This window comes from Acomys russatus, chromosome 12, assembly GCF_903995435.1.
Source record: "Acomys russatus chromosome 12, mAcoRus1.1, whole genome shotgun sequence".
Classification (NCBI taxonomy): domain Eukaryota; kingdom Metazoa; phylum Chordata; class Mammalia; order Rodentia; family Muridae; genus Acomys; species Acomys russatus.
In genome coordinates this window covers 60,881,777-60,905,281 of record NC_067148.1, presented here as the reverse complement: position 1 = coordinate 60,905,281, position 23,505 = coordinate 60,881,777, and the positions used below count along the sequence as shown (strand labels likewise).

General features: G+C 40.6%; 1 non-coding gene across 1 annotated transcript; it reads right to left on the bottom strand.

Moving 5' to 3' along the window:
* Positions 1-6,187: 6,187 nt before the first annotated feature.
* LOC127196744 (U4 spliceosomal RNA) lies at positions 6,188-6,333 on the bottom strand. Its single transcript, XR_007831517.1, has one exon. It is a non-coding gene; the product is annotated as a U4 spliceosomal RNA (small nuclear RNA).
* Positions 6,334-23,505: the final 17,172 nt, after the last annotated feature.

Genomic DNA, 23,505 nt, shown 5'->3' with positions numbered 1-23,505 from the left:
CCCTTTTTACTTATAGGCTTATTTTGCTTAGAACGATGTCTTCAAGGTTTGGCTACGTTCTCACATGTATTTAGAACATTGTTCTTTTTAAAGGCTGAGCACTGTTGTGTTATTGTGCATAGCACATTCTGTTTCTTCCTTCATGTATCGATGGACTCTTGTGTTGCTTCTGCTTTTTGGCTACTGTAATCCTGCTGCTGTGGCCACTGGTGTTCAAAGAGCAAATGTGAGCTTTCAGTTCACCTGGGTACATTCCCAGGACTGGTGTAACGCTTGTAAGTGGTACATTCAGAATTGCTGGACAGTGTGTGTCAATTTGAGAAGTCCTTATTACTGTTTTTCATAGACTTGCACCAGCAAAACACCAGACTCCTAATTTTCTCACGTTTCTACCAACATTTGTTATTTTTTACCTTTTCTTTACGAACAGACTTTCAAACAATTTTGGTGGTCTGCCTCTTATAACTTACTCTATCTTTAATTTATTTGTTTTCCTTGAACACTTTTGATGTGCACTGAAGTACATAGAAGTTAAAGATTATATATATATACATATATACATATATATATATACACACACATTCCATTCTAAAATGTACCTTTAGAATAAAATTTATTTTTTTGTGTTATAACTTGGTGAATTATCATTATAAACAATCTGAAAAATATAAAGATGTATAAAGCAGATAAAATTCATCTAGGGACTGATAAATATGATCGTTGAAAAGTTAATTTATTTAATAATTTATGAGCAACTCAAACAAATCATATGATGGTGACTTCTATGAACTCCAGAATCAGACGATCAATAGTTAAGTCCTGATTCAAATTATTCTTTCTGATGTTGGGGAAATTACAGGACCTCTCCAGACCCCAATTTGTAGAGTTGCAGGGATAACTCAGGGTCATGATAATTAAGCATTCACCATGTACTGGTGGCCAAAGAGAGATGGATCTTAGGCTTTGTTCTGCCATTCTAATGAGCAAGGAGTGCTTATGGAGAAACCACAGAAAGCCTCCTTAGGGCTGAATGGCTGGGGGGATCTGCTCAACCAACACTTGGCTAGGCATGGTTGTGGAGTAAAAGCATGGTTGTTTTATCATGAAAGAATGAATGAAATACAGAAAGCATACTCAGGAAATGGCACTATCAATCTGAGAGGGGCAGGAAATGGCTTATAGAGAAAGAGATACTGAACTAATATTGGAGGGTTGAGGGTTGTCTGGATAGAAATTTGTGGAGGCAGCCTGTATGCTGCCTATGGACCTCTGTACACATCCACTCATGTGGATGGCTGGATTAGTTGACACATAGTTATAGGCAAGTGCCAGATGACCAAAGCTATTCAAGTTGTGAAAAATTTAGCCTTTTATTTCTGGGAAACTTCTGAGAGACTCATGGAGGAAAATAACCAGATTTTCATCTGTAGTAAGTGTGAAGGCTTAGGGTTAAGGTTAGGGATGTGAAACCAGAGAAGAGGGGTCAGGCCGTGATTTTGATAATTGTTTCAGGAAACTATGAAGATCTGAATTAGAGCTGTGATTGTGGGGAAGAACAGGGTGGGTTTTAAAAAATAAAGGGTTAGGATGCATTAGTGACCCTGTGATAAGGACAGGTGGAAGAAAAGTGCTAGGATCACACTGCTTGCTCACTTTTGGGGGAAAGCTGGAAATTGGGAGTGTCACTTGCTTTATTAGCAAGTAATGGAAGGAACCAGGGAAATGAAATTCAGCCCAAAGCTGAAGGTGGTGTGTGGATTTGGAGAAAGAGAGAGAACATTTGGGCTTTGAAAGACCATGTGAGAAATAAGTCAATGGGACTAGACAAAGCCGCCAATGCCCTTCTCCCTGGCTGTCCACCTGGCTGTTGCAGAATGAAACCCCTTCTTAAGATTTATCCTCAGTTTGAAATGGTTTCCCTCGAAGAAGCTTTCTTTCATCCGTGGGGGAGTCAGGTGTCTTCCTTATACACCAAGCCGGGCTTTGTTCATGCACAGAACTCCACTTTAAAAAGGGTTCTGTTTCTCAAAGATTGCCCCTTTGTGAACCCACTGTGTAGCTGAATGTTGGACACATTGCGGGTACTTAAGTCATATCTGTTGATTGGCCAATTAAATAAGTGAAAAATTAAAAATTCCCTGAGGAACTGAATATAGTGGAGGGGAAAACATCCCTCAGGATTAGCGGAAAGAAATTATTAACCTTGGGAATTAATATTTATTGCATGTTAGTCTCATTCTGGTATATGGTTTCAAAAATTCACCATAATTATTATTTCTACATATAAGAAATAAAATTCTGAGCTGGGGTCTTTGGTTTATTACATAGCCTCCACTGGCTTTGTACCTAGGCTTCTTGAGTGCTGGGACTTCAGGAATGCATCACTGTGTACAGATGCTTTAACTTGGATTGCATTTCATTTTCTAGCTTACATAATAACTCTAGGCTCTTATGCATTGTAGGGCAGCAGATCTCACTTAACAGATGGTTCAGGTTTCCTGTCACTTCATCCTTGTATTCTTGCTCATTCATGTGTTGTGTCATTCCATAATGTAAGACTTGGATGTTATTATTTTTTAATGGAATTAAGAAGAGTTTAATAACAGAATACTGAGTTAATAGCTTAAAGGACAAATCCATGGAGGAGAGGCCTCTCTCCTCTTTGAAGAACTGTTCCTGATGGATTCAAGGAAGAAGGTAAGCGTTGTCTTCAGTGGTGTGCCCACTATTGATCCCAACATCTTTCTGTGTGCACTCTCTTTTTTAAAAATACATTTTATTAATTTAGTCATATTACATCTCAATTGTTATCCCATCCCTTGTATCCTCCCATTTCTCCCTCCCTCCCATTTCTCCCTACTCCCCTCCACTAGGACTGTGACTGAGGGGGACCTCCTTCCCCTGTATATGCTCATAGGGTATCAAGTCTCTTCTTGGTAGCCTGCTATCCCTCCTCTGAGTGCCACCAGGCCTCCCCATCCAGGGAATGTGGTCAAATATGGGGCACCAGAGTTCATGTGAAAGTCAGTCCTCACTCTCCACTCAACTGTGATGTTTTGTTATTTTTAATTTTGTAGGTATTTGCACAAGTGCATGTGCCTTTGGTGGCTAGAGGCACTTAAGTTGCCCAACACGGGAGCTGGGAACTCAGGTTAGGTTCCCTGTAAGAGCAGTGCCTGCTGTTAATTGCTGAGCCATTTTTTTTTCAGCTTTACCACTTTGAGATACTTTAATCAAGTGAAGTGCTCTCTTCTCAGATTTAAACAAAATAATGCTTTATCTTGGGTGAACAATTATCTTCTTAATATTCTTGACTGTAAGCTATAAATGTGGCTTCCCCCCTCCTTTCACACTTTGTAAGAAGGAAAACAGACATTCATTAATTACTTGTACTGTGCCTGGCCTTGTGTTAAGGTAGAATAATTATATAACTTACTTTAATGTATACTTTTTAATTTAAGTAGTTGTAGTCACTATTACATGATGGAAGAGGGAAACTGAGTTCCAAAAGAGTTAAACTATGGTTTTTTTTTTTATTATGTATATCACAAATAGAGAATTTAGGAAATTAGCATTCAAGTTGAGGTCTAACTAATACTAAAGATCATGTGATTTAAATATACTCTAAATATAGAATTATTTTAGTTGTGATGGTAAATGTCAGTAATTGTTCCACTTGGTGAGCTAAGGCAAAAGGATTGGAGGTTCTAGTCCAGGCTGCGCTAAATAGCAAGACTGTCTCAAAACAGAGTCAAATGAACAAACCAACAACCAAACAACTGAATTTGTAATTGTGTTACTTGTTAGTCTGATTATTAAAGAAACCATAACTCTAGAAGGCATTTATGTAGAATATCTGTGTATCCACATTAGATTTCTTATGCTACATTGTAATACTCTTGTCTGAATTGCTATGCTCACAAGGGAGGTCTGGGACATAGAAAAGGACATTTGTACATAACCTCATATCCTCCCTCCCCCCCGCCCCGCCCCGCCCCAGGCTTCACCCAGACTTTTACCGTTTTTCCTCTTTTCCTATTAAGCTATTACCTAGGTCTGTTTTATAGAAGACAAACAGCTACCTTATACTCCAACTCTCTTAAATCCTATGGTAACATTAAGGAGAAACAAGGAATCCTCACTGAAAAATTACTGGCTGAAGAAAATAAGGACAGGAGTCATGCTTCTCAGCTGTTTCTCATGTATATCTGATTGTCTCAGCTAAGGCAATGGTTTGTGATCCCCCTCCCCCCACACCTCCCTCCACTGATCAGTTCCCCAGAGTGCTGGGCATAGAGCTCGGCTTAATGAATGTGTGTTCAGTTGACAGGAGCAGGAGCCAGGGGCTGAGCTGATCCCATAGTATAATGCCAGCTCCTGAATAATTGAGCATGGTCTGTGTGATTAATGCATTTATATATTCAACTTGTATTAGCAATATCCTCACTGGCATCTTCCTGCCATTTCTCTCAGCCCTCAATCATGCACGCTCAGAAGGCCTCTTAAAAATTGTGCTTGTTAATAAAACAAACAAGAGGAGGCATGTGCTAGGATAAAGGTGTTAGGAGGATATTTATTTGAAAATATGTAAGCAATTCATGTAAATGTTGTTACACATGAATACACAGATTTTAGATCTAGACAATCTACAATTCCTCAGCAGCAACTAAGATCGAAAAATGATACATTCATGAGATGGTATGTTTATTATACTAGTCAGAGCTATTTTTTCTTTTTATTGTTTCTTAATAACATAATTCATATACAATGTATCAAAAATTTCTATTCAAGGTCATAAATGATGTTTTAATTCATAAAAATAAGACCATATAAGCCCTAACCAATGCTTCCTCTTAAGTAAAATGATTCACAATATTGTTAGAAAAAAATGGATAAGTATTTGTCTTTTTGTCACTAGAAAGAAAAAAAAAAGCTGTTTCCTGGACAATGCTTCTACCTTCTCCACCGAGGAGGTAGGAAGAGAGGTAAAGGCAGGGAGGATTTATCATGTTTTGCATGCACACTCACAGAGGGCAGACATTAGTCAGATCCACTTACACAAGACATTTTATTTTATTTTTTTTAATGAAAATGGATTTTTCTCTTGTACAATATATCCTGTCCACAGTTTTCTCTTCCTCTGCTTCTCCCAGCTCTTCCTCACCTCCCCTCTCTCCCAGATTCACTCTCCAACCATTTCCCTTCAGAAAAAAGCAGGCCTCCAAGAGACAACAAACAAACATGCCAAACAATATAAAATGGGGCAAAGCAAAAGCCCTCATACGGGACTGGACAAGGAAACTCAATAGGAGGAGAAGAGTCCCAAAAGCCTGCAAAAGATTCAGACACGCCTGTTTCACTGTTAGGAGTCCCACAGAAACACAAGCCAGCGGCCCTAACATACACAGAGGACCTAGATCAGACCCTTGCAGGCTCTGAGCTTGCTGCTCTCTGTGGGCCCACGTGAGTCCTGCTTTGTTGATTCAGTGGCCCACGTTCTCCTGGTATCCTCCATGCCCTCTGACTCCTACAATATTTCTTCACCCTCTCCCACGCAGTTCCCGATCTCTGACGGGGAGGGACCCGATGGTGACCTTTAAGAGACTCTCCCCATAATGTCTGGCTCTGAGACCCGGTGTCTGATCCCTTCTGCTGCCAGAGGGAGCCTGATCCTTTAGCAAAAAGGGTTTGTACTAGAGTTACTTGATTCGAACCCTTCATGGTTGTTTCTAACTACTGTTTATGAGGCAGGCAAAATTATCTGCATGCTGGTTCTTATACGTTTTTAGACCACGTATAGAAAATTGGCATCTCTCCACTGGCCAAAAGTAGCTAGACGTCCTTAATGGGCTGTGTTGTTGGTTCAATTCACCGGGGTCTTCTCTTATCCTGATATCTGGATCCATTCCATAATGTCTTGATGCACTTCCTTTAAAGTTTTCACTGTGGGTTCTTTTCAGTTGAGTCCTCACCCACTCTTCTGAGCTTATTGTGAGGGCTGTCCTGCTCCTTGCTGATGGCTTTCTAAATTCTATCTTCGGCTATCTATTGTGTTTTCTGTCTATGCATCTGGTTGAATGGGAACAGTTAATTTCAATTCTTATGGGAAATTAATGACTTTTGGCAGGAAAAGACTTGCTGGAAGTATCACTCGAAATGCCAGTGTTTTCAGGAAGCCTTCTGACAGCCTGGTGCAGACAGTCACAGGCTTCTTTGCTTTTTTAGCAAGCTACTAAGATCAAAGGATGTTTGACCACCCTTGAATCTTTCAATTAGCAATAATCGCGCCTCGGATAAACCTCATTGGCTACGATACTGCCACTGCACAAAGCTCACCCTTGAATCTTAAGCAACATCAGTCAATGCTACCTAATGAATGAGTTATATTTTCTATTAAGATATGTTTTCAGCCGGCGTGGTGGTAGTGCATGCTTATAATCCCAGCACTTGGGGAGACAGAGGCAGGCAGATCACTGTGAGTTCAAAGCTAGCCTGGTCTACAAAGTGAGTCCAGGACAGCTAAAGCTACACATAGAAACCCTGTCTCAAAAACCTGAATCAAGCCAAACCAACCAACCAACCAACCAAACAGAATCCCCTAAAAAGATATGTTTCCTAATATTTCTTGTTCAGTTTTGGAAGTCTAATTCTAAAGTCTTCCCCCACCTTTTGATGACCCCTGGCTCCCTTTACAGTTTCAACTCAATTACAATTTTAGTTATGAGTCAGTATTGGACCAAGATGTCAAGATGGACAAGTGGCAGAAATCCACAAAATATACTGGCTAAGTGACAGAGAAAACACCCTTTTTTCCCCCTGGGAATTTAATGGATCTATACCACTAATTTGGCAGTGGGTGATGGCTTTGCTTATGAGCACAAACATTTCTGAGTAGTGGCCATGATGGAGCTCTGACTTGACATGGGTCAAATTTTGACTCCAATCAACAATAACCCAAATGATCTGTGACTACGATCAGGATGTCGGTAGAATCATACTATGACCAATATGTTGGTAGAATAACTTTTTTCAGAAAACCGAGGAATAGGAAATAATGGTGTGTTCTCGCATGTGCTAATGTGGAGGATTTATCTGTCTTTTAACTCTCACTGATGTCTCTCCCCTCTGTTGACAATTGTGATTCTAAAAGGCTAAAATTTTTTTTTGTGGCCTGAGGTTTCTAGATGTAAGAATTGCATGTTTATTTCTAGAAAAACTATTCGTAAATTTCAAAGAAAAAAATTTTCCTGTCTGTTTAGAGTGAAAACAGGCTCGAATGGCAGCTGTATGGCATTACTGGGCAATTGTATTAAGCACAGCTATTGCTAAAAAAAAAAAAAAAAGACAGTAAAGGGATGACAAAAAGCATCAGAAGTCATTGAAAAGGGGGGTAATCCTTTGGACTAGTTTAGAAGATTATCCTAGGTAAATGGTGACTTCCATTTAATGTCTAGAGAGTTGGAAATACCAGCTATCCTGTTTCTTGGGCAAAAGAACAGCTGTGTTATTGAAATGATCCATATTAACTTCATACTTGGTATTTTAGAATGTCCTTTGCCTATATTTCTTGTGTGACTAAATATATTACACCCAGTTAGGAATTATTTAAGACTTTGTAGAGGAATTTTAACCCAGCAATATGGTTGCTCTGGCAAGGAATCACAAACCTAAGACCAAGGGCTGTGTGATCTGGCTGGATCACCCTTAGTATGCACCTTTAATCCCAAACAATGACATCTAACTGAGGGAGAGACAGTACAGGAATACAGTAGAGTTTGTGGAGACAGTACAGTATAGTTTGGGAGTACAGTATAGTTGGGTGCAGTTTAGTTGAGTACAGTTGAGTTCGTGGACTTCAGAGGCAGTTTTCCCAAGCAGCGCAATTCAGTGAGAAGTGGAGAGAAGCCAATTTCAATCAGTTATATTAAAGAGGAGTTTTGAAAGAGAACAGCCTAGTTGAACCAGTCAGGCAGAGTTAAGAAAGAACTAGAAATGGTGAGCTTATTAAGCAATAAGTATCCGAGGCTGAAACCATTCTAGGCTTAGGTTAGTAGACCGAGGCTGAGGCCTTCAAGTTCTGGGCTTGCAAAAGATTAGATTGTATGGACGCTAGAAGCTTCCAGGCCTACACCCAGGGATAAATATGTAGAAGTACTCTGGGCTCAGCCCAAACCATGTATTCATAAAGTTTGGGCGTGGCTCTAATCTCATCCTCTCTTTTGAGGAAGTGAAAACTACTTCTATAAGACTGCCTTGAAGTGATGGTGCTTATACTTATAGTCCTGGGAACTTGGGAGGATGAGGCAGGAGAGTCATTTAAACCCACTCCTGGTAGCATAGTGAAACACTGTTCACAACCAAAGTCAGGAGTGAGACAAAAGCAACAACTAACCTCTCCTAAGGTGTATATGTGTGAAAGAAGGAAGTATGTCTTATGACATGTACATTCAAAAATTCAGTCATGCAGTCAGTCCAACAGTTGGTAGGAGTGATGATAGTTACTACCATATTTTCCAGCGTATAAGTGACCTCCAACTTTAACTTTTCCAGTTAAAATATAGTTTAGAATATACTTGCCGTATAAGACTACTCCTCTTTCAAAGCATACACTGTACAGCAGACTTGGGCGTCAAACTCTATATTTTAACAGGAAAAGTTAAAGTTGGGGTTAATCTGTCATCTTATATGCTGAAAAATATGGTGTTCATTGGATATACATTATGTGTAAGATACTGTGTTGGGAATTATATAAATCATGTATTCATAACTACCTTATTCTTATTTCATAACAACTTTTCTTGGAAGAAAGTTCTTGAATTAGGTCCCATAACTTAATCTTCCCTGATACCTAAGGGAGCCCTCCTGGAGAGAAAAAAGAATTCAAATGATGTCCTTTAATCTTCTTTATTATTAACCAAAAATAATCAGAGGATTCAATCCCCAGCACAAAAGAAAGAAAGGAAGAAAGAAGGCATTTGGGTAAACAGCCTGATCATATTTTGTAGAAAGATTTTTTTTTTTTGAGAGAGAGGGTCTCACTATGTACCTCAGTTCAGCTTTAACCTCACAGCAAACCACCTGCCTCAGCTCTTGAGTGCTGATATTATAGGCATAAACTATTGACCTGGACAGGAAGATGCCTTATTCTCTTGATGTTTTGAGTAGTAAATCCCTAGCAACCAATTTGCAATTGGTTATGCCGAGTGAGCCAGTATCTGTGAACTAAAGAACGGCACTCAGTGATTCATGCCATGTGTGCTCTACTGCCATCTGTGGTAGAAATGGACATGTCCCATAACTTAAATACTCTTTACTATCGATGTAACTTAGGGATACCACTTGCTATTCTGGACTGGAAAGTATATGTTCAAATCAGCAAGAAGTCATCTAGGGAGACAGAAGCTGTCTCAGAGTTTTTCAAACTGTACTTAGACGTCTTATAGTGAATATGCTAGGACCTGTGGCAGAAGCGAACTAAGGAAGCAGATGGGAAAATGGATGCTAAACATCTGACATTAGTAGACAGAGTGCATTGGAGTATCCAATCCCAGAAGTCCATAAAAGAAGAGTGTGGTAGGGGAATCAGCATCCATGTGAAGTAACATGAAAGAGGCTTGACATGTCATTGCTGCCTTTGAAGACAGTAGAGGTCAAAAGCCAAGGGATGCAGTGAACTGGTGAACCACTGGAAGCTGGGAACATCAAAGCAGTGGATTCTCCCCAGAGTGTCCCAAAGAAAAGCAGCTCTGATTTGAGCTCAGTAAGACACCTGCCTCAGACTTCTGACATTCAAACCATAAGATAAATTTGGATATTTTAAGATGCCAAACCTGTGGAAATGCATATCAAGAACAACAGAAAACAAATGTAATAATGTGTACCCTACCTTTGCATCTTTAACATTCTTTGTAAACTCAAGCTGATATGATTATTAAGTAGATATGCACTTGGACCAGATTCCTCTGATCTTCTTGCCACTCTGTTAGGACTTTTGCTCTTATCAAAGGATGCTTTTGAATTTATCCATGGATTATGACTACAGTTGTTGGTTTTCTGATCATATTTATAATTATCTTCCCTTTTATATTTGGATTCCTTTACTTCTTAATGGGAGAAGCAGTTTCCTCCTTTTGTGACTCTTGGTAGTGAGTCCTCCCCACGCCTTTGGATGGGACTCACACAACAGAGTTCCCTCTGCTAATTGGTGCTGCTGAGGTGAGAGTGAGCCAACTCAAGCATAGTAAAAAAAAAAAAAAATTAAATATTAGCAAATTTTATAGAAAAAAATGTATTACTACCTGACTTAAGGTAAGAATTGTGTTGAAGTTATGTAAGCATATTGATAATTTAAATGGTATCTATATCAAGAACAGCTTTTACTGCTCATGTGGGTGAGATAAGAAGCATTTTTTTTAAGTCAGAAAAACTTCTATTTTGATAGAAGTTGCTCCTTAGTTGTATGACCCTGGAGTAATTATATATGAGCTTCAATTTCCTGACTTTTAAGACAGGTCTAATACATCTAAGTTAGGTTCAAATGAGGATTCATGTGGAGCACATTGTGATCTGTAAAACTCTATACAAATATCAGATGTAATAATGATTATTGTTAGGAGAGTTGGGGAGAGCATGTGGGTATATTTAAATGCACTTCACTTGCTGTATGAAAAGTTTGGCTGATTATCATAGCCCCAAGGAATTACTACTGTCAGTTTTGTTCAAACAATTACTGGTTGATCAAGGAGAAATTATGAATCAATTTCAATAATACACATTATTATTAGCTTTCCCAAACTAATTTAGAGCAAAGGGGGTCCCTCAGTGTTCAAATCTCATAACATTTATTGTTTATAATAGTGGTTCATAAACTTGACTATGTATCAAAATCATAGGAGGAAATTAAAAAAAATCTCTGTATTCGTGCTGAGATATTCTCTCTCTCTCTCTGTCTCTCTCTCTGTCTCTGTCTCTCTCTCCCCCCACCCCCGTGTGTGTGTGTGTGTGTGTGTGTGTGTGTGTGTGTGTGTGTGAGATGCATGAGCTCAGCTCCTGGTGAATCATGTTATTTAAATATGGAATCTGCAAGCATATGTCTTCCTTTTGAGAGGGTGAGATCTTGCTTCATTTGGACCAGTCAAGTTCTCAGTTAATTTTAGGAGCTTCACATCAGCATATAAAGTGGTTTAAGTCGCTAGTGATGTTTACATAAAAAAAAGTACTGAATTGTGAATTCACAAGCCATGAATAGAGGTTTGCAGTTGAATTATTTGGACAGATAATAGGCAATTCTTAACTAGTCATGATGCACACTTGGAAAAGTTGGAACCATAAAAATAATATAGTTCAGTCTGTCGTTTTTTTTTCCAGATAAAGAAACTTAACACCAATTGAAGGCAAAAGGCTTGGAAAAAGTGACTTTAGTCAGACAGAATCCTCAGTTTTCTGTTTTCTTGAATTCAGAGGAATTTTAAAAGACATAATTAAAATTCACAAAGAGGTATTCATATGTAGCTGATGGATAGATAATTCATTCTCCACTTGGATCCCCTAATAAGGGGAGGTGGCGATGCCTCTGCCATGGAGTTCTGCCACTGTCTGATCACTTTCCCCTGGTGAGGAGGCCTTGCCTGGCTACAGAGGAAGAGGGTGAGGCAGTCCTAAGGAGACCTGATGGGCTAGGAGGAGGGTCCCCCTGTGGGGAGGAAAATGGGGGGAACAGTGAATGAGGGTGGGGATGGGGAGATAGGAGCGAGGGGACAACAACCAGGATGTAATGTGAGTAAATTATAAAAAATAAAAAGTTAATTTAAAAAGAGAAAATTCACAAAGAGGTAAATTCTTCATCTTTGAAGAGGTCTAATTGCCTCTACTAGAATCTGAATTACTAGAACTCTGCAGAAGTACAGAGTGCAATTTGAGTATTTTTGTTTTGCTGTAGACTAGTATATGGCAGATTGTGCCCAGCAAGCTTCTTTAAAATTCAAATAGTGGAGGAGAAATTGTTAAAGTCATCAAGTATTGCACCCTACATTGTTTCTATGTGAATTTTTCCCCATTCTTTTGTATATCACTCAGCACAAAAATTACTGTCATATTAACCCCTCAAACATTATTAATGGGTCCGATTCACATTAAAGTGGACAAAGCAGATATTAAAATGTGCAATGAAGACCTCACATGGAAGCAAAAGCAATCTCACCACTGGTAACAATAACTCTGTTTTTCTTTTTTTTTTTTTTTTTTTTTTTTTTAATTTTATTTTTTTTATTAATTTATTCTTGTTACATCTCAATGTTTATCCCATCCCTTGTATCCTCCCATTCCTCCCCCCCCCCATTTTCCCATTATTCCCCTCCCCTATGACTGTTCCTGAGGGGGATTACGTCCCCCTATATATTCTCATAGGGTATCAAGTCTCTTCTTGGCTACTTGCTGTCCTTCCTCTGAGTGCCACCAGGTCTCCCCCTCCAGGGGACATGGTCAAATGTGAGGCACCAGAGTATGTGAGAAAGTCGTATCACACTCTCCACTCAACTGTGGAGAATATTCTGACCATTGGCTAGATCTGGGAAGGGGTTTAAAGTTTACCTCCTGTATTGTCCTTGGCTGGTGCCTTAGTTTGAGCGGGACCCCTGGGCCCAAATCTGCCTATCATATTGCTCTACTTGTAGATTTCTAGGACCCTCTGGATCCTTTTATTTTGCTGTTCTCCCATGCGTCTCTCATTTAGAGTCCCAATAGGATGCCTTCCCCTCTGTCCCAGTTTCCTGGTAAGTGAAGGCTTTTGTGGGACATGCCCCTTGGGCTAGTATGCAGATATAAGTGAGTATATACCATTTGATTCTTTCTGCTTCTGGGTTAACTCACTCATTATGATCATTTCTAGCTCAATCCATTTATCCACAAATTTCGGGAATTCCTTGTTTTTAATAGCTGAGTAGTATTCCATAGTGTAAATGTACCACAGTTTCTTTATCCACTCTTCTACTGAGGGACACTTAGGCTGTTTCCATGTTCTGGCTATTATGAATAAGGCTGCTATGAACATGGTTGAGCAAATTTTCTTGTTGTGTGCTGGAGCATCTTCTGGGTATATTCCAAGGAGTGGAATAGCTGGGTCTTGAGGAAGCCCTATTCCCATTTTTCTGAGATAGCACCAGATAGATTTCCAAAGTGGCTGTACTAGTTTGCATTCCCACCAGCAATGAAGGAGTGTTCCTCTCTCCCCACATCCTCGCCAGCATGTGGTGTCGCTTGAATTTTTGATCTTAGCCATTCTGATGGGTGTAAGATGGAATCTCAGAGTTGTTTTGATTTGCATTTCCCTGATGACTAAGGAGGTTGAGCATTTCTTTAAGTGTTTCTCAGCCATTTGATACTCCTCTGTTGAGAATTCTCTGTTTAGTTCTGAGCCCCATTTCTCAATTGGGTTATTCGGTTTGGTGGTGTTTAATTTCTTGAGTTCTTTATATATTTGGATATTAGACCTTTGTCAGATGTAGGGTTGGTGAAGATTTTTTCCCAGTCTGTAGGCTGTCGCTTTGTTCTCTTGACAGTGTCTCCTGCCTTACAGAAGCTTCTCAGCCTCATGAGGTCCCATTTATTAATGGTTGACATTAAGGCCTGGGCCGTTGGTGTTCTGTTCAGGAAGTTGTCTCCTGTGCCAATATGTTCCAGGCTCTTTCCCACTTTTTCTTCTAAGTGGCTTAGTGTCTCTGGTTTTATGTTGAGGTCTTTAATCCACTTGGATTTGAGTTTTGTGCAAGGTGACAAATATGGGTCCAGTTTCATTTTTTTACACATAGACCTCCAGTTAGACCAGCACCATTTGTTGAAGATGCTATCCTTTTTCCATTGAATGGATTTGGCTTCTTTGTCAAAAATCAAGTGACCATATGTGTGTGGATTCATATCTGGGTCTTCGATTCGATTCCACTGATCAACCAGCCTGTTGCTGTGCCAGTACCATGCTGTTTTAAGTACTATTGCTTTATAGTACAGTTTGAGATCAGGTATGGAGATTCCTCCGGAGCATCTTTTATTGTACAAGATTGTTTTAGCTATTCTGGGTTTTTTGTTTTTCCATATGAAGTTCAGAATTGAACTTTCAATGTCTTTAAAAAATTGTGTAGTTATTTTGATAGGGATTGCATTGAATCTGTAGATTGCTTTTGGTAGGATGGCCATTTTTACTATGTTAATTCTCCCGATCCATGAGCAAGGAAGATCACGCCATCTTCTCAGGTCATCTTCAATCTCTTTCTTCAGAGTTTTGAAATTTTTTCATACAAGTCCTTCACTTGCTTAGTTAGGGTAACTCCTAGATATTTTATATTGCTTGTGGCTAATGTGAAGGGTGTGGTTTTCCTAATTTCTTCCTCTGTAAGCTTGTCATTTGTGTATAGGAAGGCTACAGACTTTTTTGAGTTAATTTTGTATCCAGCCAATTTGCTGAACGTGTTTATCAGCTTTAGGAGTTCTCTGGTGGAGTTTTGAGGGTCACTTATGTACACTATCATATCATCTGCAAAGAGGGATAATTTGACTTCCTCCTTTCCCATTTGGATACCCTTGATCTCCTTTTGTTGTCTTATTGCTCTGGCTAGAACTTCGAGTACTATATTGAAGAGATATGGAGAGAGTGGGCAGCCTTGCCTTGTTCCCGATTTGAGAGGAATTTCCTTGAGTATCTCACCATTTACTTTGATTTTGGCTATTGGCTTGCTGTATATAGCCTTTATTATGTTGAGGAAAGTGCCTTGTATCCCCGATCTCTCTAAAACTTTAAACATGAATGGGTGTTGAATTTTATCAAATGCTTTCTCTGCATCCAAGGAGATAATCATGTGGTTTTTTATTTTCAGTTTGTTTATATGATGGATTACATTGATGGATTTCCGTATATTAAACCATCCCTGCATGCCTGGAATGAAGCCTACTTGGTCATGATGAATGATATCTTTGATGTGCTCCTGTATTCGTTTTGCAAGTATTTTATTTAGTATTTTTGCATCTATGTTCATAAGAGAAATTGGTCTGAAATTCTCTTTCTTTGTTGAGTCTTTGTGAGGTTTAGGTATCAATGAGACTATGGCCTCATAGAATGAATTTGGTAATTTTCCATCCATTTCTATCTTTTGGAGTAGCTTGAAGAGTATCGGTATTAGCTCGCCCTTAAAGGTCTGGTAGAATTCTGCACTGAAACCATCTGGCCCTGGGCTTTTTTTGGTTGGGAGACCATCGATGATTGCTTCTATTTCTGTAGGGGAAATGGGACTATTTAACTTGTTTATCTGTTCTTCACTCAACTTTGGCAAGTGAACTTGATCAAGAAAATCGTCCATTTCCCTTAGATTTTCAAATTTTGTGGCATATATGCCTTCAAAGTAGGATCTTATGATTCTTTGAATTTCTTCAGTGTCTGTTGTTATGTCTCCCTTTTCATTTCTGATTTTGTTCATTTCAATACTGTCTCTCTGCCTTTTAGTTAGTTTGGCTAATGGTCTGTCTATCTTGTTGATTTTCTCAAAGAACCAGCTTTTGGTTTTGTTGATTCTTTGGACTGTTTTCTTAGTTTCTAATTTGTTAATTTCAGCCCTGAATTTGATAATTTCCAGGCGTCTACTCCTCTTGGGTGATTCTGCTTCTTTTTTTTCTAGGGCTTCCAGTTGTGTTGTTAAGATGCTTATGTGCGATGTTTCCAATTTCTTTTTAAAGGCACTTAGTGCTATGAATTTTCCTCTTAGCACTGCTTTCAATGTATCCCACAAATTTGGGTATGTTGTTTCTTCTTTTTCATTGAATTTCAGAAACTCCTTGATTTCTTTCGTTATTTCTTCCCTGACCCAGGTGTCATTTAGCAGAGAGTTGTTTAGTTTCCACAAACGTGTAGGCTTTTTGTTATTTCTGTTGTTGTTGAATTGCAGCCTAAGAGCATGGTGATCTGATAGGATACAAGGTATTATTTCAATCCTCTTGTATCTGTTGAGGCTTGCTTTGTGACCTACGATGTGATCAATTTTGGAGAAGGTTCCATGGGGTGCAGAGAAGAAGGTGTATTCTTTCTTGTTTGGGTGAAAGGTTCTATAGATATCTGTTAGATCCATTTGACCCATGGCATTGGTTAATGATGTTATTTCTCGGCTTAGTTTCTGTTTCAATGACTTATCCTTCAGTGAGAGTGGGGTGTTGAAGTCTCCCACTATTATTGTGTGGGGATCGATGTGTGGTTTAAGCTTTTTTAGGAGATCTTTTACATATGTGGGTGCCCTTGTATTGGGAGCATAGATGTTCAGAATTGTGATGTCATCTTGGTTGACTTTACCTTTGATGAGTATGAAGTGTCCTTCCTCATCCCTTTTGATTAATTTTGGTTGAAAGTCTATTTTGTTCGATACTAAAATGGCTACCCCTGCTTGCTTCTTGTGACCATTTGCTTGGAATATTTTTTTCCAACCTTTTACCCTGAGGTAATGCCTTTCATTATGGGTGAGATGTGTTTCTTGGATGCAGAAGAATGTTGGGTCTTGTTTATGTACCCATTCGGTTAGTCTGTGTCTTTTTATTGGAGAATTGAGGCCATTGATGTTGAGAGATATTAATGACCAGTGACTGTTAAGAGTCTTAATTTTGATGTTGTTTCCAGTCGAGCGTTTGTGTAGTTGTCTTTTTGCCATGGGATAGTTATCTATTTCCTGGGTAGTTTTGGTTGTAGCTTGACCCTTTGGGATGGAGTTTTCCTTCTAGTACCTTCTGTAAAGCTGGATTTGTGGATAGGTACTGTTTGAATTTGTTTTTGTCATGGAATATTTTGTTTTCTCCATCAATGGTTATTGATAATTTTGCTGGGTAAAGTAGTCTGGCCTGGCATCTGTGTTCTCTTAGGGTTTGCAGGATCTCTGTCCAGGCCCTTCTGGCTTTTATGGTCTCTGCTGAGAAGTCAGGTGTAATTCTGATAGGTTTACCATTAAATGTTATTTGGCCCTTTTCCCTTGCAGCTTTTAATATTTTTTCTTTGTTCTGCATGTTTTGTGTTTTGATTATTATGTGGCGGGCAGTTTTTCTTTCTGGTCAATTCTATTTGGTGTTCTGTAGGCCTCTTGTATGTTTATAGGCATCTCTTTCTTTAGATTGGGGAAATTTTCTTCTATGATTTTGTTGAGAATAGTTTCTGGGCCCTGGAGTCTGATGTCTTCTCTTTCTTCAATGCCTATTATCCGCAAATTTCTTCTTTTCATGGTGTCCTTAATTTCTTGGATGTTTTGTGTCAGGAGTTTTCCAGATTTGGCATTTTCTTTAATGGTTGATTCAATATCTGTGATTGTATCTTCTAGCCCTGAGATTCGTTCTTCCATCTCTTGGATTCTGTTAGAAAAGCTGACCTCTGTGTTGCTCGCCTTCTTCTCTGAGGTCTCACGTTCTCGTTTTTCTTCTGTCTGTGTGTTTATCATTGAATCCATTTTCATTTTCAGATCTTGAACTGATTTTTTTATTTCTTTCATCTGATTTTTTGTATATTCCTGAGTTTCTTCCATTGCCTCTTTATAGGTCTTCAGAGCTTGAACCGTTTTAGTTATTTCTTTCATCTGGTTGTTTGCATTTTCCTGCAATTTTTCCAGTTCCACTCTATGTGCTTCTTTTATGTCTCTCACCTGTTTGTCTGCGTCTTCCTGCATTTGATTACGAATTTTATTTGTTTCCTCCATTTTCATCCTCATTACTAAGGATTTGAGGTCATTTTCTTGTATTTCCGTTGTATTTGAGTTCTCTGGGTGGTTTTCTTTGGGATAGCTGGAAACTGGAGACGCCATGTTGTTTTGGGGTTTTTTGTGTATGCTTTTTCGTTGTCCTTTAGACATCTTGCCGTCTTTGTTTTTGTTGGGTAGCTTCCAGAGTTGAATGGAGGGTGTCTGATGATAGATTCACTTGTTTTCTTACGATTTCCCTAGGCTGCGAGCTCAAAGCTTCACTGGTGTGGATGTTAGGATGTTAGCCCTGTTGTTCTGGTCTCTCACAGCCAGTGATCCTCAGTCCCTCTCTGCTGTGGATCCTGCAATTGTTCTGGGTCTCTGAATGAGCGTTGGGTCAGGCCAAGGTATCCACAGCCTTCTGTGTTCCCTGCCAAGTCCAGCCAGGAGCACTGGGACCGAACCACGGGCAGAACTCAGCTAGATTCTCAGGGCCAGAACCGTCTGCCAAGCTCAGCTAGGGATTTTGGGCCCAAAATGCACACAGGGCCCAGCCAGAATTTTTGGGCTGGGACTACGCACCAAGCTCCACTAGGGCCTTTTGGCCCAAAGTGCGTGCTGTGGTCAGTTATTGACTCAGGGCCCGAACTGACCACCAATCTCAGCCAGGAATTCTGGATTCAAACTGTACACTGTGTCCAACCAGAGTCTTAGAGCTGGTGGAACCGAGAGCTCTGTCCAGCCTGTGCCACAGCAGGAGAACTGCGGCTGCTCTGAGTTAGCGCCAGTGGTGGAACAAGTGCTCCGCCCGCACTGTGTCCCCGCAGGGGAGCTGCCGCTGAGCTGAGGTGGTGCCTAGGATGGAACCGAGCACGTCACCAAGCCTGCGCCACAGCAGGAGAACTGCGGCTGCTCTGAGTTAGCGCCAGTGGTGGAACAAGTGCTCCGCCCGCACTGTGTCCCCGCAGGGGAGCTGCCGCTGAGCTGAGGTGGTGCCTAGGATAGAACCGAGCACGTCACCAAGCCTGCGCCACAGCAGGAGAACTGCGGCTGCTCTGAGTTAGCGCCAGTGGTGGGACAAGTGCTCCGCCCGGACTGTGTCCCCGCAGGGGAGCTGCCGCTGAGCTGAGGTGGTGCCTAGGATGGAACCGAGCACGTCACCAAGCCTGCGCCACAGCAGGAGAACTGTGGCTGCTCTGAGTTAGCGCCTGTGGTGGAACAAGTGCTCCGCCCGGACTGTGTCCCCGCAGGGGAGCTGCCGCTGAGCTGAGGTGGTGCCTAGGATGGAACCGAGCACGTCACCAAGCCTGCGCCACAGCAGGAGAACTGCGGCTGCTCTGAGTTAGCGCCAGTGGTGGAACAAGTGCTCCGCCCGCACTGTGTCCCCGCAGGGTAGCTGCCGCTGAGCTGAGGTGGTGCCTAGGATGGAACCGAGCACGTCACCAAGCCTGCGCCACAGCAGGAGAACTGTGGCTGCTCTGAGTTAGCGCCAGTGGTGAAACCAAGTGCTCCGCCCAGACTGTGTCACCGCAGGGGAGCTGCCGCTGAGCTGAGGTGGTGCCTAGGATAGAACCGAGCACGTCACCAAGCCTGCGCCACAGCAGGAGAACTGCGGCTGCTCTGAGTTAGCGCCAGTGGTGGGACAAGTGCTCCGCCCGGACTGTGTCCCCGCAGGGGAGCTGCCGCTGAGCTGAGGTGGTGCCTAGGATGGAACCGAGCACGTCACCAAGCCTGCGCCACAGCAGGAGAACTGCGGCTGCTCTGAGTTAGCGCCTGTGGTGGAACAAGTGCTCCGCCCGGACTGTGTCCCCGCAGGGGAGCTGCCGCTGAGCTGAGGTGGTGCCTAGGATGGAACCGAGCACGTCACCAAGCCTGCGCCACAGCAGGAGAACTGTGGCTGCTCTGAGTTAGCGCCAGTGGTGAAACCAAGTGCTCCGCCCAGACTGTGTCACCGCAGGGGAGCTGCCGCTGAGCTGAGGTAGTGCCCAGTGTGGAGCAGCGTGCTCAACTAAGCCTGCGCCACAGCAGGGGAGCTATGGCCACGCTGAGTTAGTGCCTCAGGCAGAATTGTTTGCTGGGCCGGGCCAATACCCGGGACTCTGGGGCCGAACTGTCCGCCGAGTCCAATCTGGGTCCAAAGGCTCCACGCGACCCAAATCCTGCCCCGAGTCCCCTCTCCCGCAGCAATTCCCACCAGCCACCACACCAATCGCCTCCACCGGAAGGCTATGAGCTGCAAACCTCAGCCGCCGCTGCTGGTGCCGCTGGTGCTGCCGCCTCTACCGCTGCCGCTCCGATCAGAGAAAAACCACACTCCTCCCGTGTGCAGGGGCACGCAGGTCCTTCGCACCCTGGTCCCTCCGAACCGTGGAGCACTCCCGCTGCCGTGATGTTCGGACCTCGGTGTTCCTGGCTCAGAAATCTGTGCAATTCCCTGAATTGTTCACTGGAGCCTCCAAACGCGGTCCACACTGCTCGCCGCCATCTTGGATCCTCCAAATGTCCAACTCTGTTTTTCTACTTGATATCATACTTGCAGTGAGAGAAAGAGACATCCTGCACAAAAGTTTTTGCAGCAACATTTACTGTTTATATTTTAGGAAACATGACTTTTAGGAAGACTGTGCCTAGGCCTCTTTTTTTGTGTCTCCTGAGGCAGAGTGAACCATGTTTCTTTGTTATTTCTGTAAAATTTTACATTTTTTTCATTCTTGATCGTGGGTTGAGTTTGATAGTCTTCCTCTTTCATCATGACTTATTGTTAAGAAATGAAGAAAGAAAAATCTTGAGAGTTTGAGTTAAGCAAGTTTAACAAGAGTTACAACTACAGAGCTATGTTTATTTCCAGGAGGTTTTTCATGAAAATCATTTTTTATTAAATTTTATAAATAAATTGGCTTCTAGACTTTTTATCATATTAACCTTAATTTGACAACAAAACATGTAATAAAAAGGCTAATGTTTTGAGTCTTAAGAATTAAATGTGAAATTGCTATTTAAGAGAGGTTATATTAAAAGCTAAAATGCTGACATAAAAGAAATAATTAGTGGGGATCAAAGTCACTTTAAGGCAATACTAGGTGGTGTCCTAGATGAAGAAGATGCAAGAGTAATTGTGAGGCTTTCAAGACTGTGGAAGCTATACTATAGACAAACATAAGCACTGAGCCTGGGCCAGAAAAGGATGACTGGAAAAGAGAAGTGTGCTTGTTGTCCCAAGAGCCTCTCAGAGGAGGTGTTACTTAAAATGGTCAAATAGCAATTTCACAATATAAGTAATTTTGGAGCTGATATATGCATTTAAGTTGTTGGCTCTTTATTTTAGTTAGAGTAAAATAACCAACTATTTCCCCCCATTTGATGCTGATTATTTTTTGTCATAAAGCATATTTACATATTATTCCTATTTATAGTTCTCCTATCATCAAATGAAACCAACAGAACTTCCCCAGACATTGCATACCAATCTTCTGCCACCCAATACTGTCTTCTCACCTGCACCCCTTCAGCTCACCTGCACCCCTAAACTCTTGCATTAACAGTTTACCACTCTGGCTCCCTCTTCTGAGTCACACTGATGGTTGCAGGTAAAACTAGTTTCAAACATGGCCCTGTTTTCTCTTCTTTTTAAAAGTCAGACATGTCTTCCTCCTCGTATGAGCTTCCTCCTTATATGACCACTTTCTCTCCTCTGAAGTATTGTGTTTTGATTTAAGACATCCTTGATAAAAATAAAGGTTTGTTCTGACACCAAGTAGGTAGTCATATTCCAATGAGTAATGTAATGTTTCTTGCCTTAAGAATGAACTTCCTGTGTCCAGCTGTTGATTATTTAGGAGGCTGCACGTGGGGAGTTTGCTTTGTACAGTTGTTCTTGCTACCGTCAGCTCCTTTACTCATGAGAGGAATATGTGTCAGATGTGAAGATACCCATCCTTTCAATCACATTCCACCTTCAAGTTCAAATCCAACTCATTAAATAACTCTGAATTTTATGTTCTTCCCTTTTGACAGTATAGGGAAAATATTAAATGTTTTCCAAATTCATCCCAAGTATTCTTTAAAAAATATTCGTTATAGTACGTATAACATGGCCTATTTTAAAATTTTAATTGCAGGAGACATAGTATATGTACTCATGAAAGCAAATTTTTTTTCTGAGTACCACACATAGTGAGTGATATTTTATATAACAATGGTGTCTGATCTTTTTATCTTTATTATACATGGTACATTTTTAACTTTTAAAAGTTTTTCTTAAAGTACACTTCACACACACACACACACACACACACACACACACACACACACACACACACACACACACTGAGAACTTATCGCGTGTATTTTAGGGAAAACCAACCATTTTTAAGAGTGCAAGATATTTTAGAGCATATGTCTGTTTATCGTGAGTCCTCTCAATTTTATGGGTGAGGACACTCAGACCCATTTTGAACAGTGTTGTTTGTATCCCATTGCTAGGTGGTTAATTTTAACTACAACAGTGTTTCTTCATCTCCAGAACAATATTTTTGCCCATCCTTTCTCACCAGCTTTGCATGGGATCAGTGCTGTGTGTTTGAGTCACATTTATTTCTCCTTGGCACAGCTGGTAGAGAAAGTTCTTTTTCTCTGTTTGTTTTCCCTGAATGAGATCTACTCATTGGTACCACAGAGGTCCTAAGTGCTCAGATTCTGAAACATTTCCTAAATTTACTTGTCCTTATAGAATAGATTACATTGCATTTTGGACCATTCCTGTTTGCTTCTAGGAGACATCTGATTATTGATGAAGAAGCCAGTAGACAGCAAAGACATTTAGTCAACCAGAGGCTCAACTGGCTTAAACTATATTGATATCCATTTCAATATATGTGGGACACATGAATCCATGCAGTGCATGGGACAAATCAGGCCCTTTATGTTTGAAAAGTCATGTGATTACTTTCATTTCTTTGAGTGACATAATTTTCAAAATATATTTAACTTAAAATTATTTTTATTTTATACATATCTGTGTTTTGCCTGCATGTCTGTGTGTCTGTGTACCATGTGTTTTTCTGGTGCCAATGAAAGCCAGAAGAAAGAAGCCAGTCACCTAGAACTGGAGTTACATGTTGCTGTGAGCCACCATGTGGATTCTGGGAGTCAAACTCAGGTCCTCTGCAAGAACTGCTGAGCCATTGCTCCAGCTCCCAAATATATTTGAAAGACAACAATAAGTTACGTCAAAATTGAGGTTCAGAGGCTTAAATCAATGGAACTTAGTATTATATTAAATAAAGCAAATGTCTCTTACTTTTTGAGATGGGGTCTCATTCTACATTTAAACTTAAATTATTGTAGAATGTTTTTTTTTCTAATAAAATGAGATGATTTTAAACAAATTTCTACTGAAAATGAGATATAGGAAGATTTGTGTATATAATCAATTTTAGAAGACTTAACAAATACGGAAGATATGTTAAGTTGATATTGTTTTTTCATTCAGAAGTGCAAGTAAGGTTGGAGTTTCTATTTGCTACTGATGCTTGTCGTTCTTTGTGAGTAAAGCCAATGGAAAAATGAGTGTGCATATTCAAAACTAATAGGCCTGATCATTCTTAATTTTGATTAACATCTTTAAAAGATAGTTACCATTCTGTGTGTACCACTGAAACCAGATATTTTCTACTTCATAGTCTCTTGTTCTTTCCTTAGATTTAATTTATTTGACATTTAACTTCTTAAAAAAAAAACCTAAAACCAACTTTACGAGACCATAAAATACAATTGTAAAAAGGGTGCATACATTTTGAATATTCTACTTTCTGTTAAT